The sequence below is a fragment of the Taudactylus pleione genome, unplaced genomic scaffold (genome assembly GCF_031769625.1).
Source record: "Taudactylus pleione unplaced genomic scaffold, aTauple2 ptg000437l, whole genome shotgun sequence".
Classification (NCBI taxonomy): domain Eukaryota; kingdom Metazoa; phylum Chordata; class Amphibia; order Anura; family Myobatrachidae; genus Taudactylus; species Taudactylus pleione.
In genome coordinates this window covers 7376107-7391281 of record NW_028284839.1, presented here as the reverse complement: position 1 = coordinate 7391281, position 15175 = coordinate 7376107, and the positions used below count along the sequence as shown (strand labels likewise).

The 15175-nt window shown below is 42.5% G+C and overlaps 1 long non-coding RNA gene across 2 annotated transcripts in view; it reads right to left on the bottom strand.

The window, feature by feature from the left end:
* LOC148505797 (uncharacterized) overlaps window positions 1-14924 on the bottom strand; it is a 61817-nt gene extending 46893 nt beyond the window's left edge. The window contains exons 1-2 of one of the 2 annotated variants that reach the window (XR_015869845.1): window positions 14693-14924; window positions 106-224 (exon numbers count right to left, since the gene is read on the bottom strand). This is a non-coding gene — a long non-coding RNA (uncharacterized LOC148505797). Of the gene's footprint in view, window positions 1-105; window positions 225-14205; window positions 14541-14692 lie in introns of those variants that run through there. The other variant, XR_015869844.1, reaches the window with a different exon arrangement.
* Window positions 14925-15175: the final 251 nt, after the last annotated feature.

The following is a 15175-nucleotide window of genomic DNA, read 5'->3' as shown; positions in this document are numbered from 1 at the left end:
ACAGAGGTCCTGGAGGCAGCGTTTGTACAAGATATGTACAGATAAGCACAGCTCCGCATCAGGAAATAATTAGCCGTTCTGTCAAAAAAAAGATCATTTAAATACCTCGTTAGTGTTCCAACGATGCCTTTCTTTTGGTAAACTTGAGCATTTTGGTAGACATTCGAGCAGCTTCTTGGGTAGAAAGATCTTTACATGACTGCCGTTGCTGTTTCCATGATCATCTAATGAGAGAAAGCAGGGATGAACAGTTTACACACACAATACACATGAGTATACAAACACTAGTTTAAAAGTAAGGATAATGATGAACAGGCTTTACTCTGTGCAATCGGATCATCCCGTGATACACATCAACCGTGCTGGTGAATACTGACTGTAGTAAATATACAGTATACTGAAATGCTCTTTACTTTGAATAAACGGGTCAAACTGCTCACGTTTTTAAGCAGCAGTCTATGAAATCCCCTTACTTTAAACGCCCATTACATTATTATAAGAAAACCACATGTGATTGAGTAACAGTCTAATGTACGGAAAGGAAACCACATTCCATCTGTATCATACATCGCCTAATTGGGACTCATTTTTTGTGATCATATTACAGCAATGTGTGTAGGAGGACATTCTCAGATGTGCAAATATATTACAAAATACTACTGTGTAAGACCAAGTTATAGCAACTGCATAGTTATATTGTTGTGTCTGTGTAAAATAGGCAAGCATCACAATCTGTACAGTAATGGCATCCAGCGAGTGAGCAAAGCAAGATAATGCTGGGAAAGAGTGGAGCACAGTACAATGAGGTTATGCTGAACCAAGCAGCACAACATCTTCTGCTTAGATAGGGGCAGCAGCATCCAAGGGAAAAAAAAAAATTGCTAAGCTGACTGCTTCCGCCAATGAAGGGCAAACGCTTCCATTGCTGCCTGTTAGAATGGGCCTGTCTTGTATACAGTGGAGGCGGGGTATTTGTGGAATGACCCATATATTGCAACCTATCACTTTAGTGGGAACTAGTGACATCACAGAGGCACTCACCAGTCCTCACCTGGCATACCTGTAACTGGAGATGTGGACTTCTAACTATAAACTGAGAAAACAAATATCATTTGTACTCAGCAAATTAGATGAGTTAATTTATAAAACGGCAAAACAATTTTGTTTACCTTCAAATTATGGTCCGGTAGTAACAGTTTGCAAAGCACATATTTGAAGAGAAGACAAAATCACGTCTAAGGACTATTTAACATGTGCATTTTGTTTTACTAATGATTTTATTTAAGATTATTTGTAATCCAAGTTTAACCATTACAAAATAGAAAGGATATGAAATAAATAACGAACATGGGAAACTTGCTATAACATTAAGGGCCATATCCAATTAGCCACGAACACTGTTCGGGCGCTAAGTGATCCCCACGATCGGCGAAAAACAGGGATTTTTCGCCGATAATCCCCGATATTTTTTTCTCCCTATCCTATTAATTCGGGCAAATTAATAGGATAGTTCGCCTGTTAACACATAGGCGTCGCAATAAGCTCGCGGCACTATGTGTTCTCGCTTTTGGGCAAAAAAACGGCACTTATGGATTTTTTGGGACACATCAGGTCCCGAGAAAAAACCCTGATAAGTGCAGTCAGGCCGACTACGGTGCTAATTGGATAGCCCCGAGTGAGCTAAATAGCCGCAGCTAATTGGATATGGCCCTAAAGGGTAAAACATTTTATAGTGCCTTCCCCCTTTTGCATCTGTGATCTAGTCAGGCTCCCAGGGCGGAATTCAATTGTTTTTCGCGGCCTGGATCTCCCGTCTAAAGTGACGGGAGATTGCGGGTCGCTGTTCAATTCTTCTAGCTTATCGCGCTGATCTCGCCCAAAGTGGTAGGGTTTAGCTGCCTAAATCGGCTAACCCCGACCAAAGTGCTGGGTGCGATCGCAAAAGTGCCGGTTGGGCGCCCAAACAGGTCCCTTTTCACAAATTTCAGTTCGCACCCCTCTGGAGCTGCGAGCTGAAATTGAGTGCTGGCAGCTGATCGCGCCCGACAAGAGCAACAATTGAATAGCTCCGTCGGGCGAGATGGGGGCTGGAAACAATTGAATTCTGCCCCCAGTGTCCAACACTACTACAACTGAAATGTTCTACAACAAAAAATGGCACACATTGGGCTCGATTCTATTCAGCGCGATGTAAATAGCTCCGGGAGCTCACTCCCGGAGCTATTCAATACACCGCGCTGACAAGTCCGACTAATGATTTCTTCTCTCATCCCCCCGGGGATGAGAGAAGAAATCCGACAAAAGTCCCGGCGCAAGGCTGTTTTCTGCTCTTAGCGCCGGGAAAACAGCCTCGGCCGGAAAGTTAGGTCGGGGAAGCCCCGTTATCGCGCCTAAACACCCTGTTTAAGGTGCAATAACGAGCCTTCCCCGACCTAACAGCGATGAATTGAATAGCTCCGGGAGCTATCTCCCGGCGTTATTTACATCGCGCTGAATTGAATCGTGCCCACTGTAAAACAATTACAATTAGACCCTGCTGGTCTTCTAAATATGTTGTGATCCTTTCATTTGTTTTGTTATTTGGAATCACACTCCCTTTCAGCATATAGGAGTCTTATTTATAAATTTGGAGCACTAGAATGAACATACACAATGTAAGCAAGGGCTTGTCACTCAGCACTATGATGTCTCCACTCAGACTAAAGCAGCCAAGCCGTAGAGAAGACCTGCTACACACGTCCAAGCACTGAGCCCTCTGTGGAAAAGGGCCCAAAATTAAATTATACCCTGGTCACGTGCTGCCATCATTTGCCCACCAATACTCAATCACCCATTAAAGAACATAGAAGGACGCCAGGTGTAACTAGTCTGATACAAACAGTCCACATACGGCAAGATAACACTAACAGCAATGTTCGCTTAACAAAAATCAAATTTGCTTCATAAAAAAAAAGCAACACAACATTACTCACAGAAATTGCCTGAAATACAAATAATGGTTTGATTAATTTTTTAATGGGGCATTTATGTTGATTAAGCCTTTTAATAAACCAAGTGATACATTTGGATTATTCATTTCCTATGTTGTTCATGCTGTGGATACTTAAGAGAAACAGGATATTCCTGTTTTTATGGGCACTGCTACTGTACTAAAACCTACAATACTTAAAAAAAAAAAAGGGGGGGTGGGCAATGAAACCAACCACTGTAAAATAATTACCTTTATATACACACTTGCCTTTTAAAAGTATTGTCAATCCTTTACAAGTAATTTGTTTTATTATATGGAACCATTCCATGTTTTTGCTTTGCAGTCAGACTTTCTATAATGCACTATATTGGCTTGAACAAGAGCAAGACTAGGATGATATTGGCCAAAAATACAAAATGATAAAGCATTTAGTAGGTAGACATACTGTATGCAGAGCATGAGATTTACTAAAGCCGGCCATGGTCGTTGTGGCCAGTTACTAGGCATGACTACTTTCCAATTCTGTGGCGAATGTGGCTGAATGAAAGATAGTATCACGGATCGACCCGGGTCACAAGTAAGAAAGTATTTACTGATGATAAACACATTATTTTCTAACTAGCCCCCAAAAATATTATATTTAAATCAACTTTTGGTGCCACAAAGTTGTAATGGTCTGGCCAGCTTGGTAGAAAATAAACTAAAACCCACAATTTAAAACCCACAAATATATTTATCTAGATCAACTCTAAAAAAATGAGGAGAGGATATAGCTATTAAATTCCACATTAAATTCTTTCTTTATTTATTTTTTTTGTTGGTGCCCACTGCCTGCGATTGTAGGTTCAGCCACTTACAGGGCATCTCACTCACCGAAGCCGCTCACAGCCCTCTTGAAGGTTTGCTCTATACAGGACTCGCATAGCAGGTAGCCAGACTAAATGTGGTCTCAAATATTTAGGTTAGTTTTTACTATGGTCTGTTTTTTACCTTACAAAAAAAAAAATTTGAGTTGGGTGTTCGCAATAGATTTTCAATGTACATTTGTCTCTTGTACCTTGGATTTAACCCACCTTTATAAAACACATAAAAGCAAGGTTTCCTTAGCACAAAGTCTAGTAACTAATGACCAAAAAGTTAACTATAATTACACTACAGACGGATGAGGAAACAATCTGGTAGGATGTCCACGTTACTGGCCCATGGGAACTTATATTTACATATTCGTGTATGAGCAGATTGATTAAAATATATTTTACTATGGACACAAATCATTTAAGCTTGGCATACACGTCCAGATAAAATGTCTGTCGGTCTGACAGGCATTTTATCTGGCAGCATGCCAGCCACATACACCGTATTAGCCCGACGTCTGCGGGCATACACAGCCCGATGCGGACGACAGTTTACCTCTTAAATATCGCATTGGACGTGCATGCTGGACAATCCGGCATGCCCGACCGAGCAATATTTAACCCTCGGTCGCCCGCACAGGCTACAATTATCTGGGTGATCCGCGGATATCGGCTGGATCGCCCCAATAATTGTAGCGTGTATGGCCAGCTTTAGAAATGGGTGCAGAGATAAAAGAAGAGTTTTTCTCTTTCTTGGGATGCGATGTAAACCCAACATGTTGGGTGACCCAAGTTTTCTTCAACAATCCAGTATTGGTTTGATAAACGTAATAAGCTCACACGATTCAAACAGGTAGCAAATGTTGCCGTTGAACCGCTTAGGGAGTTCTGCTCATTCACAAGTACTGGGCTGCGTCACAGAGGTCTCTGCTGGCCTTCAAACAGTGTTGTGCACAAACTTGAGCAAGCCAGAAATGACAGTGGGGGGAATTCAATTCAACGCGCTATTAAACAGCGACGGGAGGGACTCCCGCAGCTATTCAATACACCGTGCTGTTTGGGCGCGCTAAGGATTTCTTCTCGCACCGCCTTGGGGATGCGAAGAGAAATCCGACCAAAGTGCCGGGTGTGCGGCTGTTTTTCTACATAGCGCGGCGCTAATGGTCAGAGAATGCCGGGTACCGCGCCTTAACACCCTTGTTAAGGCGCAATGACCGTGATAATCGGTATTCTCTGATCAGACAGCGCACTGAATTGAATAGCTCCGGGAGTTCGCTGCCAGCGCTATTCAATTCGAATCGATTCGCCCCCAGTGAAGTCTTACAGAACAAGGAGATATCAACAATAGTTGGTGATATAAACTAGGCGCCTAAGTTGAGCTGCAGTCTACAGGTTCTCTATTCATGCAGCTTTGCCTATAAAAAAAATTTCTGTTTTCAGCAAGATATTAACATCTAAAAATAGACAAATTGTACTTTTATTTAGCTGGGATATCTCAGCCAGCCAGGAGAAACCTCTGAGACCCCACATTAATTACAAACAATATGAAATCCCTGGTAATTTTATGGGTTTCTTCATGCTCTCTGCACTTTATATTCCCTAAGGAGCCAACATGGATCATAAAATTTTACTGCACACCACACCAAATCAAAAATGATCTTTGTCATCCACAAGTCTATTTTGTAAGTTTTCATATCCTCCGAGACTTACAGACTGTATTTCTGAGCTTAACTGTAAAGGCAGCGTATAGCCACAAGCTATTCTAAATGACCAAGTATAATGGAATACTTTTATTAATACAGCCGTTGCTATGGAGCCAAATATACATATTGTAATAAAAAAGAAACATATTGATGGGAAAAAGGAAAATATTAAAGATAGGAATCAAAGAAAAAAAGGGCCTTTGTAATTATCACTCAAAAACACAAGTTTTTCCAATCTAAAAGGCACTAATACACCAGACATCTTACACAGTGTTATCAGGGCCACCTGCGGTTCTCCCCCTCATTCAAACACTGTAAAGTAATTAATTGGATACCCAAATCTTTTATAGTGTTCTCTCTCAAAAAACACTTCCTTAGATTATATTGCAGTTGGGCCTATAGTTTTGATATTCTCTGGAGGCTTATTAAAATTTGGGATTGAAGTATTACAGATGCAATCATACAAAACACAACGTAAGGGAGGTTTGCTAATCCCAAAAATACTGCACTATTTCTACCAAAGCAGCGTAATGTTCCCACACCATAGCGCTGGGGCCTACGACTAACTATGGTACAAAATAACATTTGTAAGATTGCTGCTATACAGATATCCATATGTACAGAAACAAGTTAAATGTATGAACTTTGGCATGTCAAATGCACCTGTACATTAAACAATCTTTCAGCATCAGCTTTCCTACATGAGGCGCCTACTCCATGCACTACAACAGAGCTTCATATCCAGTCCTCGGGACACACCAACGGTGCATGTTTTCCATGTCTCCTCACAGAAATCATTAGCACCATCTGTCGATCTTTTACAATGGGTCAGTCAGTAATGAATGCACCTGTGCTACAGAAGGAGGAGATCTGAAAAGCATCCACTGTTGGCGTGTCCCGAGGACTGGATTTGAGAAGCACTGTGCTGCATAACTCAGTCTGTGGCTTCCAGTTGCCATCAATTCAGACTAAAATGTTCCCTCCCCCTGTGCAATATCCTGTGTCTGTCTCATCATGACCGCAGCACAGGTCATATTCAAACACCAACCGTCATCCCAAGTGCTGCCAAACATCACTGACAGTTGTTGTCGCTCCTCTATTTGAACAGTGAGAGAAGAGAATGTGTTACTTGAGATGAGAGAGGAAAAACGTGTTACTACACAGGTGAGGGAGGGGAATGTCAAATGTATTACTACTGGGGGAAGGGAGGGAATGTGTTACCACACGGGCAACGGAGGGGAATGTGTTACAATAGAGGGGAGAGAGCGGAAATGGTTTCTCCAGTGGAGAGGGAGGGAAAATTGTTACTTACAGGTGTGAGGGAGAGAGATTGTATTTTTACACAAGGGAGGGAGGAGGGAGGGAAAGGTGATACTACAGATGTGAGGGAGTGGAATGTTAGTACACTGGTGAGGGAAGGTAATACCTTACTAGAGCAGGGATGCATTACTATAGGGGTGAAGAATATATATATACATATACACACACTCCCACATTTGTTCTGACTGACTCATCGTCGACCAGCCCAAACCTCTGGACCTAGAAACATGAAAATCAGGGAGTATATTCCTTCCATGATGTAGGTGCCCACTAATGGTGCATACACACGATCAGATTTTTTCTTCAGATATGGACGATAACGATTTAAAAATCGTTCAGTCGTTCATATCTGATGGAAAATCGTTCATATCTGACATGCCTGAACGATGGACGATCAACGATGCGCGTTCCCGTTTGTCAGATAACGATATCTGACATCTGATGGGTTTGCAGTCAGACTTGGACGATTCCATTCATTTTAATGCAGTCAAAAATCGTTCAATCGTTCAAAACTTTGGTCAAATCGTTCAAATCGTTCAGATCGTTTAATCGTTCAATCGTTCATCTGACAAATCTGACAAGTCTGACAAATCTGACCGTGTGTACGCTCCATTAGAAGGGATTTTTTAGAATTTGACTCCTAAGGGGGTGAAAAGGGCTAAAATGTTTCCTCCCCCTGTGCAGTGGCCTGACGGTCTCATCGTGACCACAGCACAGGTCATATTCAAACACCAACTGTCATCACAAGTGCTGCCAAACATCACTGACAGTTGGTGTGACTCTATTTGAATAGTGGGGAAGGAAATATGTTACAACAAGGACGAGGGAGGAAAAGGTGTGCAATGTGTTAGTACACAGGTGAGGGAGGGTAATGACTTACTATAGCAGGCGAATGATTAATGTGTTACTGGAGTGGTGAGATGGAAACAGTAACGTATCTAAGGTCTACCTGGGTGAAACCGGGGACATAAGCCAGTATATATAAATTAAAAAATATATAGTGCCAAAAGCAGCCATCTGACCACTCTATTACACTAGATACCAGAATACAGTAAGAGATGGAGGGAGAGAGGAAAGATAAGTAAGCATTGCCCGCAGAGTGACTACTAAGAAGTGATACATAACAGCCCTATCATCACCACTGTATTTCTATAGGGCCAACATATTACCCATCCCTAGCTCTAATGTACCTGACTCAACAAAATTTACAAACTCGATCATATAAATCAGGGGTAGGCAACCTGTGACTTTTCAAGTGTGTGTATAAGCAAGCTGAGACTTGTAGTTCCTGAGCAGTTGCAAAGTCACATGTTGCCAAACTATGTTTTGAAATGGTATCAATTTACCCTTTAACAAAGCACAATTGGAGCAACAGGGATGGCATAGAAGTTAGCATTACCGAAGGAATGAAATCATGAGTTCAATTTCTGGTCATATGTGGAGTTTGTACATTTTCCCTGTGTTTGTGTGGTTTTCTTCTGACACTGGTAGGTTAGTTGGCTGCTGATAAAAATTAACCCTAGTGTGTATGTGTGATAGGGAATACAGATTGCAGGGACTGATGTGAATGACTGAAATATTCTCTGTAATATGCTGCAGAATATGTGCGCTATATAAATAACTTAAATAAAATATAGAAGCCAATACTTTTGGAATGCACCCAACCATTAAAATTTTTAAAATACAAATAAACTTGACATGGGTCATAACCTAACAAGTTAATGCTGCAAAGAATAAATATGTATCTTTATAGGGTAATTATACTAAAATGTAAATATACACTAGAAATGGCAACTTCTACCAGTCACAAATATACAAATCGCACACGGCACCTCCAGCGTTCTCCTTGGAAAATGTTGCCAGCCGTGTGGCATCAAGTGGCCGCCTTTGCAATAATGAAATGTTGAAATCCTGACCTTATATTGATTTCAACTCGAGATTAACATTTCAAATATTAATTCTTCTCTTCTTAGAGGCCCAGTTGTCTGCAGCTTTTTCATAATTAAAGTCTGTAGGATGTGGTCCCTCTAGTGAAATCACCATCAGATTATTTAGTGTGCTCTGCTTTCTTAAACAGGTTCTAATTCGTTTTAGAGTAGAGAATCCTTAGAGCTGACCAGATACTGCCCCTACTTGCCATCAGGACACAGCCAGCCAGTCCTATTTGCTGGCTGGACACAGTTGGCAGCACTACCCAGATACTGCCCCACTTTCTGGCTACACAGTCACAAGGTTCACAGTAGGCTCTCTTGGTACAGACTTCTTGCTTGCAATCAGGTGCGAAAAAGTAGAGTGGTAAATCAGTACCATTTTAGGTCATCCTCTTTATATTACCAGCTGATAAAATAGGGATTGCTAGATATATAAGAATTTCCAAATACTTTTACACTAGTTACAAACAAGCCATTTTCTGGTTCCAAGACATTCCACACACAATCATTCAATAAGCAGAGGTGAGGGCGTGTAAAATACACTGTTTCACCACAAGCAACGTTTGAGTTTAAATATACTCAGTTCTCTGCTACAAAATAGTTTACGTATCGGTGACTTGTATTTTAGGTTTAGAGGAGCTATAATAGGCACCGATTTAAAGAAGAAGAAAAAAAAAATAAAACTAGGGAAAGTTCCATTTTGGCCTAATCTGAGCTAAACGTTATTAACAACTCATAATACTTTGGAAGCACAAATTTGGCCTCACTTATTGACACCACAGGACCCCTACCAGTTTGATAGTAGCCCCACATGATTACTTTGTGTAGTTTCAGGACCCTGCTCCTTCCATTACCGAACTCTCAAGTATGCGCTTTCTGCTGCCTCCATCCCCCTCTGCTTCTATTCTTACTAACACAATCACACAGGTGGACAGGCCATCACCACCCGCAAGATCAGCTCATCTCCTGAAATATAACACATTGTTGTGAAAATGTTGATGTCATCCACTTCAAAACGGAGGAAATAAAATTTAATACAATATGGTACTTGGGTCTGGGATAAACAACCCTTTCGGGGCTACGTAAGTATTCTAACCCACACTCCCCTTCACCCCCTAAAACAATTGAGTATCGCATGCCGAGAGATCAGTCACGATAAAGCAATTGAAACGTCCCCTTTGAATGGATGGGTTACTTGAGTTTATTTGGTGCAAAAGAGCAATGTTTCGGGGCTGCTCAGGACCCCTTGTATAGCTTGATAAAGGGTGCTGAGCAGACCTGAAACGTTGATGTTGCTTACACCAAACAAGTAGTTTATGCATTCAAACGGTTTCCAGAGTGCCATTCCTTTCTATCTCCATATTGATCTCTCTCCCTTCTTGTGTAAATACCACCTTACAGGGCACTTTCTTCGAAACAGATCACCTTAACTCAACAGCATGCGATTTTGGCATATTGTACAGCATTCAACAAAATAATTGCATAATTACTTTGGTATCTAGCACACAAAGCAGCATGACCTTTTGAGGATGCATGGCAACAGCACAAAAGGATTTATTCTACCCATTTTTAGAAGCAATTACTTTCTTCACAATAATAATAAAAAATAAAAAAAAAAGTCAGAAAATAAGAAAGCCAAAAGGCAGAACATGACAGACTTCTTTCACTCATTATACTCAGCAACAAATGCAGCTTTCCACTCGACCAAAATCTGTAGTAAATTACTACAGGGATGTATTACTACAAACAGAAGAAATAAAAAGCCAGACATTTTGGCTTAAGGTGCTTTAAAGCCCTTTTGCTCCAAAGTAGTTTGACCTTGTATTTGAACAGATTGTCCAGAAAGCAAAATAAAACCTTTAGAACTGCTGCTAAGTCATGGCGAACTGTGGCTTATGAAAGAGGCAAGTTCTAAAACCCTAAGCGTGCAAACCTTTTATTTAGCAAAATTTACACAGAAAAATGAGCAATAAAGGATTCTAATTACACATTAATAACGCGATTATATTTGAATTCACATTCTGCAAGATAATAGTCTTCCAATGTTTGTTTTAGTACATGCAATACATACGCACACGCATGCACCATGCAAAGATAAACATACCTAAACAGTCACCGGCAATGCTCACGCAGCAATCTGTTAGACTGCCATTTAAATTTACAGTTCAACATTTGCATAGTAAAGCAGCCTTAAAAACAAGCTGTTAAGACTATTATTACACCATTTTGTTCACTATCCCTTGTCCTATTTTAAATGTTACAATACATAATTCAAAGTAATTAAAAAAAATGCTAAAGCAGATATTTAGCTGTGCTGATGGTAGGAATACAGAACAATGTATAAATAATTGATATTAATGTTTAGTAGACAGGACTGACACAAGGCAGCTGATTACTGAAAAAAGGGGATTCCCTGGTCTGCAGTCAGCACCTTGGATAGCAACCAGAAAATCTGCTTCCTAACATTGACTACAGTATAAATAAAACTAATCGCACGAAAAAAACAAGTACGAGGTTCACAATTACAGGTACAAAAAATAAAAAGTAATCTATAGATAAAATGCCAATATTGCACCAGCCTTGCTCGGATGAAATATGATGTCACTCAATCACTTAAATCCTCTCCTGCCAAGTAGTTTCTTCTATATTACTGCCAACGTATAAATAAGGTCAAATCAAGACCGACTTTGGAGACATTTCCAGTCTTTTTTTTCAGACTGAGAATGCAAAGTAACAGAATAAAATGCAACCCCTATTATCAGTCATCATACATAATTTGCACTATATTAGCTTAGCTATAAAGGGGAAAGGGGCTGTAGTAAAAATGGAAAACAATCTAAATAAAATGTGCAAAGGCACAGTTCTTTAAAACCTTGCACACAGCATTATAAAGTTCAATAGCAAACATTACAAGTAAATCACCTCAGCTAAAAAGCATTAATATATTTTAATACAATGAGGGTGTCCATATAATCATCTAGAATCTGAGTCGAACTTGCATATTTAAGATGGAGGCAAGTGATGTATTCATATCAAGTTACACAAAATAAATCTAGGTCCAGAAAGTGAAGGAGAGCTCTGTGAAGTCACACTGGGTGCCCCTATTTTCACTGTTAAGAGTACTAAGTAATTATTCTCATTAAATGATGGAGTCAGCTTCCAAAGGAAGCATTGCTATACATGGGCCACACCATTACGTACATTAAAGCTGAAGGGAAATTAACCATTAGGAACACTATCTGCTAAGTCTGATCCAAAATACATTCTTAGTCTGCAAAGTTTGAAAACCCCATTATGCTTGACAGGTCAAGGTTATCTTATAAAGGGAATAGCTAGTCATGTCTGATGCATAATCAATGACTGAGAAACAGGAAATCTGAGCAAAAAAATAGATCTGTAATACACCAAAATTTCATATTTTATACCTGTTGTTCTATAGAAAACATAGAACTAAGATGGCAAACTGGCCAAGCTTTTTGTCTATAGGTCTGACAACACCACACTGTACATTTAGACAAACATGTAGTGGGCACATCTACCCACACTGGCAAAAATAACTAGGGGGTTCAAAGCTTTACAAAAACCTTAACCACTGCCCTGCAAATATAGTCTGCATTATTGTGATTAAATGTAGCTGCCTATATGCATTAAATATGTATATATTGCAATGAACATGGTGAACATAGCCAAGAATGTCCTTGGGAGATTAAAAACAAAACAAAAGTCTACCGATATTACTTCTGTTAAATATATTGGTGACATCAGTAAGTATTGAGCTCAATTTTCTTTGCAAAAAATCCCAGACGCATAACCATACAAGCTAAATTAGTGCAACAAGATACTGTAGTGAAGAAAACAGTACTGTGCTGTTACATAACTCATGTTTTAATAAAATATATTTCCACGGCTCTTCTCTCAAAAGGCATGGTAATAGGTCGTCAAAACACTTTACCAGCACCTAGGTCCTACAGAATAATTAGCAATGTTAAAAATACAATGGTTTTCCTTTTGACTAAAAGAGAAACAATAAAATGTGTTGGTACTATTTTAAATAGTGAAGTAAAGTCATTTAGCATGCCAATTAAAACATACTTTGTGGTATCTTAAGTTAAAATGCTAATGTGCCATTTTTCTGAAAACGTTGGAGCATTTGAGGGGAAAAAAACAGAATCAGCATGTCTATAGTAAAAGATGTTCATAGTGCATCACTACCCCCTTGTGGATTTCACATATATTAAGCGTTACCCTAAGATTATCAAATTATGTGTGTGTATATATATATATTTTATTTTTATTTATTTTTTTCACACCAGCATTGCAATTTTAGCCTTTACTGTTAAAAATAAAGGTGCATGCTGATTGTTGTTAGATGGTGCCACAAAATAAGAGAAACTAGACTATATAGAAGTGCCTTATTAGAATGTTGAAGTGCCATCATTGGCAGCCAAGTATGCCACAGATATATACTCCACTTACGTATATTTTGTAAATACATTGCACTTCCTATGCGTAACAGCTCATCCCTAGATAAGGAAAGAGTGTACAGCTAAACAGCCTGTTTGCATTAAGCTAGCAAGCATTACGTAAGACAGGTATTACACTTACGACAACCCCCTAATATAGCGTTATACAGCAAAACAAACCAGAAACACCACATTATTAGATGCTTTTGAAGTGTAGACCTATTCTAGTACAATAGTAAGTCCCCCCTGATATGGTGCCTGTTGTGTATGTGCCATGTGCTGCTGCTTGCAGTGTAAAAAAAACTTCATGATGCTGGTTTTGTGGAAAGTTTGGTGTATATGTCAGGGCGCTGACCCAGGTGTGAAGGCACTGAGCCCAGCATGAGGGCGCTGACCCAGATGTGAAGGCTCGGGGTCTGGCACGAGGGGTGCTGCCCCCAATGTGAAGGCACAGAGTCTGGCATGGGGGTGCTGCCCCCAAAGTAAAGGCACTGAGCCTGGCATGAGGGGCACTGACCCCAGTGTGAAGGCACGGAGTCTGGCACAAGGGGCGCTGACCCCAATGTGAAGGCACGCAGTCTGGCGCTAACCCCAATGTGAAGGCACAGAGCTGGGCGCTGACCCCAATGTGAAGGCACGGAGCCCGAGGGGCGCTGACCCCAATGTGAAGGCACGGAGTCTGGCATGAGGGGCGCTGACCCCCAACGTGAAGGCACCGGTCTGGCACGAGGAGCGACGACCCCAATGTGAAGGTACTGAGCCTGGCAAGAGAGGCGCTGACCCCAATGTGAAGCCACTGTGACTGACCCCCCCATCCCCAACATAAGGGCAACCAATCCATCCCCCTTGACCATGGAAGCCAACCAGCCACCACGGATCAGCCAGTATAAAGGCAGGAACGGGGGCAGCTCCCAGCAAGACGGGATCCCTCAGCCCTGCTCTCCAGTCTCCTTCCCCATTTACCATACTTTCCGGGGCTTTGGCGCCGGCTCTGGCCGCTGACAGGTCCCTCCGCCAGGCTGTTGATGGACATGACGAGGTGGTGCCGAGCTCCCGTGCTAGATACACCCCGGGACGTTGCTGAGGCAGGGAGACATGCCCCGGGCCCCCTCCTCCTCTTTCCCTGCCGGGGCGCCCGCTGAGGGGTGGCAACGGTGACAGTTGACCCGCCGGTGACCCGCCGGTGAGGAGGCTCGGTGCTGCCGGTGGCCTCAGTGTGTGGAAGTGAGGGGAGCGGTGTCAGGAAAGTGTGCCCACTCCTCCGCCCGCCTCCTCACAGCCCTCCCCTTCTCCTCCTTCTCCTCCTTCTCCTCCCCTTAGCCAGCCGCCTCTCCTCTCACTGTCTCCCCTGCCCGCCCGGCTGCCGCTCCCCCCTCCCGACACAGCACACCCCGGCCTCAGAGGGGGCAGCCCCCCCCGGGAAGGTGGGAGGGGGGGGCGCTTCTTTTACCTTCCGGCTTGTTCTCGGCGGCCATTTCCCCTCCGCGCGCCACATCCTCCTCGCGCTCGCTCTCAATCTCCTCCTCGCGCCCGGTGTGTGTGAGAGTGTGTAACCGCCGGAGCGCGCGCCCCTGGCTGGCCGAGGGGAGGGGGCTGGGTAGTCCCTGCCGCGCCCCCTTCGCCGACCTGACACGCCAGCTCCGGGTTGACGGACGTCCGCCGCCACCAATCGCCGGGCTCTCCTCCGCGTCACCGTCGGGAAAAAAAGGGAGAGGGGTGGGCGGCGCCGCCCTTCGTCAGTGACAGCCCCCACCCGAATAGCCACGCCCTCATGTCGAGGCGCGATTGGCCGCGGTATGGGGACGCCCCGCTCAAACCCCTAAACAAACGTCGCGACTGGCCGGCGCGCGAGAAAAGCTGCCGAGCCGCGACCAATCGTGTGAGAGGATAGCCGGCGGGGCGCTACTCATTGGGCCAAAGCGGTGAGGGAGGG